This window comes from Grammomys surdaster, unplaced genomic scaffold (genome assembly GCF_004785775.1).
Source record: "Grammomys surdaster isolate TR1022 unplaced genomic scaffold, NIH_TR_1.0 195, whole genome shotgun sequence".
NCBI lineage: Eukaryota > Metazoa > Chordata > Mammalia > Rodentia > Muridae > Grammomys > Grammomys surdaster.
Genome location: NW_021604640.1, coordinates 1,600,791 through 1,605,214, shown reverse-complemented (window position 1 = coordinate 1,605,214; position 4,424 = coordinate 1,600,791). Strand labels below are relative to the sequence as shown.

General features: G+C 37.2%; 1 pseudogene; it reads right to left on the bottom strand.

Moving 5' to 3' along the window:
* Positions 1–225: 225 nt before the first annotated feature.
* Positions 226–4,424, bottom strand: part of LOC114623260 — a 19,239-nt pseudogene continuing 15,040 nt past the window's right edge.

Genomic DNA, 4,424 nt, shown 5'->3' with positions numbered 1-4,424 from the left:
ATCCTTACTAGACATTGCTTCTGTTTTCCCATGTGACTCCTTAACAGGCTTCTCATGAGCTCTGTACTCTTCATTTCTGGTGAAAGGTACTACATTGGACCGAAGTTCCTTCAGTGGCTCTACAAGAACTGGAGATGGCTCTTTAGGAACCTTCTGTCACATTTTAGCATAGATTAACTTTCAAGATCCTGTAGGGCCACAGCTATAGGTGTATTTATGTTACTATTACAAAGTGAAGTAGTGTTTGCCCTTGATGGCTTTGTAGTAGTTGGAGAAAACACTGGTACAAGTCACTGGATTGGGAATGTCCTTTGGAACAACAGAATCCTCCATTTGATCCTTCTCTTGCTGGGTTGTGCTTAACACACGAGGCTCAGCTGTACACAGAAGACTAGGACTTATGCTGAGCTGTGGCACAGAAGCGCAGTCTGTCTGTCCTCTGCAGGCACTGGGCAACTAACTCTCACATCCTCACTGTCCTTTTCTTTGTAGACACCATTAATGACATCAGACATTCTACTCTCCAAAGCAAGTTCACCTGGCATTCTTGATGAACTTTCAGGTAAAGGAGGAAAATTTGTAGCAAGTAAGTCAAACTTCGGAGTTGGAGCCTTTGCTTCAGTCGTTGCAGGCTGGGGTCTTGGGATCCTGTCATCTTCTCTTTGTCTTCAGCTGCTGAAGAGAATTCTCCTGCCTCTTCCAAAAGTTCCCATTCTGTTCCATCTGTGAAATGGGAGCCTCTATGGGAAGATAATTTTGTTCCTGAAACCATGTTACTGTTGTGTTATGCTTTTCAGAAAGATCCTTGAACTAGATCTGCTCAATGGTCCATTCCCCAATGATACGGAGCCCTCTGTTGAGTGTTCTGAACCAATGGATGACCTAAAATGAGGCTTCACACTATTTTTCTCTTGGAATGGTCAGCCCATATTCATAGCAGCAGCATTTGTCTTATAAGATCCCTGTGAACTAAAGCCATTCACAAAACTACCATTGTGAAAGGGAGCCAGTGGTGTTTCAAGATAAGGTACAGAACTTGGAGATCAAGACTGATGCACAGTACTATATACTGAGTACTGCTGATGAGGATTATACACTGGTTGCATGAAGACTGGTGAGAGATATTGGGTTGGAGTCTGAATGGGTTGAGTATACATACTAGAGTCCATTAATCGAAAACCATTCTTATCAAAAATGTATTGAAGACTTTTATCCTTGCTGTGATTGGCTTGCTCTGAAATGTTTTAACTTATTCTCTTAAGTATTTAAAAGCCTGTGTCTGACTGGAAAGTGACATAACATTTGCTGTTGCCTACAAACTCACAGCTTACCACTTTGAGGCAGTTTTCATTTTTAAACAAAGCTTTCACTTCCTCTACAGGTGTTTTCTCAGGAATTTCCCTGAGAATCACAATACAACGCTTATGACTTGGTCTCACCTTTTCTTCCTTCTCATCAACTTGTACCTGAGGGGAAGATCTCAATACTTCAAGCATTAAATCTGGAACTCTAGTCAATTTTTTAAATTTCTTCCATGTAAGCAACTGTCCATATTGGGACAAGCTGATCACTATCCATTTGAGATATCAAGTAAAGGTCCTTTGATAAATTTTCTCATGAGAAATAGAATTCCAATTGTTTTTTACAAACATTCTTTTAAATCTTCAGTAGAAATTGTTGAACTGCTTTCTCCAGAAACATCATATAGTTGGTAACTCAGGTCTTCAGATCCTAAGATCATTCTATCAGCTGACTGGATTTCCAGAAGGAATTTCTTGCCATACTTTGGCGTTAGGATTTAAACCAGTGCCTTTAGATGTCACCTTGAAATCTCAGAGAGACAGTATATGGTCCAATGAAACAGTATTTTCACTGATCCAACACCACCACAAAACCCTGGCTTTCCTTAAGTTTCTCTCCTTGTAATTTTCCTTGTAACTGGCTCCTAACAGGTTTACGGAATCAACAGGCACTAAGCATCCACAGCCCAAGCAACTTTTACAAAAGGTCAGAGTGGTGCCTTTCAATGCTTCTGAACACTATGGGGGTTCACCATTTGCACTAGCTTGCTTTCACCCACAGAACTTTCCAGAGTTGGCGAAAGGGACCCAGTAAAATTTTGGTGAAGCTTGGGGGTCCAGAGGTGTGGTGGGGGAGCTTTCTACTTTTTCTTTAAAACATGCCCCTCCATAATTAACAAAAAACCCCATTACACCCATATGTCCCCTCCCTGCCCCCACCCCTGCATTCCCCACAAGTTGCTTGCCCTGACCCAGGCAGCCCCATGAGGCCTTAACCTTACTTTTATAGAACAATGTAACAGCCTTACTTGCCATGGATTTCCCAGTTTACAATCTAAGTGCATAGTTATAATATTAAGTTGTATATTGGTTCATGACATAGACCTAGACAGCAATGCATGTATGTAATCATTCACAGAAAACAGCAAATAGAATGAAACCAGCATTATAAAAATAAATATACATCATAAATAGTGGACACAACATATGGATATTGCTATCTATCATCTGTTTGTTATCCAGGTCAGTTCAGGTCAGTTGGAGTCTGCAATTTAATGTCTTGTAAAAAGTCTGCTAAAAGATCTGCAAATTATCCCTCATTCTTTTCTAGTATTATCCTTTCTGTGCTGTTTATTTATTAAATAAACAAAGGGTAAACTCCGTTGTTAGGGCCACACAGTTACAGAGAGGTAGACTAACAAGACAGCAAGACAAGCAAGCACAGATTCAGACTCTTGCAAAAGACAGGGAATGATGGACACATGAAAAGAAGTAGAAAATCCAAATCTGGGCTCACTATTGATTAAATTACACCATGAGAGAAGTGCTTGTTAACTAACTTTTCTTAATACAACATCGATGCATTATTGGTGAACTAGTTCTTTATTAACACATTCTAATTGACTACAATTATGAAATACCCACAATAAAAATAGTTACAGGAAGGGAGGGAACATTTAGAATGTCACTAAATAAAATAATTCAAGAAAAAAGTAATGATTGGATAAAAAATAGTTAAAGGAAAAAAGTGTCTGAAGAAAATAACTTACATAGCACACAAATATACATTTATAAACATAACACATATGTATCGTAGAGATTGGCCTCTTGTATTTTAAGCATAGTTCAAACTAACACTCATACTCCTAGTTCTGACCTGTAATTGCAGTTGTTTGAATTATATTTAAGTTGCACAATCTAATGCCCTTATCATCAGTTTGTTAATGTACAAGTTGTTGATAAAAGAAAGCCATGTTTGAAAAAGTGTTTGCCTTAGGAGTCTTAAGTTGACAAAAGATTCTCTTTTGAGAATTTGTAAATTCTTATTAGCTCAACAATACAGCCTTATTTTTTAAAGATCGTGTAAACATTGTTTTTCAAAAAGTTTCACAAATGTGTCTGTTATGCTATGCTTATTATATCCCATGCTATTCTACTACATTTTATTAGATTCTACCATTCTATTCTAACCTGTCCTATCCTATATAACTAAGGGAAATTGTGAGATAATTTGGCATAGTATATATTGGACACTTATGATTCATATGAAATAGCTTTCTAGAAAAATGATCTAACAGCACTGTATCCAACAAATGAAAATAAACTATCTCAATATGAATCTTAGGACTAGCAGGGCATGGGGGCATGCACCTTTAATCCTAATCCCAGAAAGCAGGAGGCATTTGCACATGAGGATATATGAGATAGTGTGAGGCCAGCCTGGTCTACACAGTGAGTTTCAGATCAGTCAGAGCTACAGAGTGAGACCCTCATCTAAAAAGAAAACAAAGGAATCCCAGAACATTAGAAACAAAGGATCTAAATGTTTATATCCTAATTTATCCAAGATTTGTCTGAAAATCAGCTATAACAGCAACATCTGGAAGCTTGTTGTATGTGTCTTCTAAAGCCCAAACCACAGCCTATTGAAACAGAATTTCTGAGTTCTTAATTGCAACCAGTTTTACCAATCTATCTGTAGACCAGACCATTAATCACACTTATGTTTAGTAACTGCTTACTGTAGAGACTGACATTCCAAAAGTTGACAAAACATGAGGCTTATCATTTCTCTTAACTTTGTAACTGATTGTTACACTGTAGAACTAAAATATACTCTACATCAAAATTATGTGTTATGACAACCATCTGCATATTAACAATAACATTTACAAAAGCAAAAGCAATCATATAATCCAGTTGTAATTAATGCTTGTTTACAAGGACTGCATATCAACATATCACAGAGCTATATTCACCCCAATGTCTATGGCAGCACTATTAACATTGCCTAAGTTATGTAATCTATATCAGTGTCTTTCAGCAAAAGAATGAAGAGATGTGATGTAATATATATATATATATATATATATATATATATATATATATATATGAGTTTTTCAT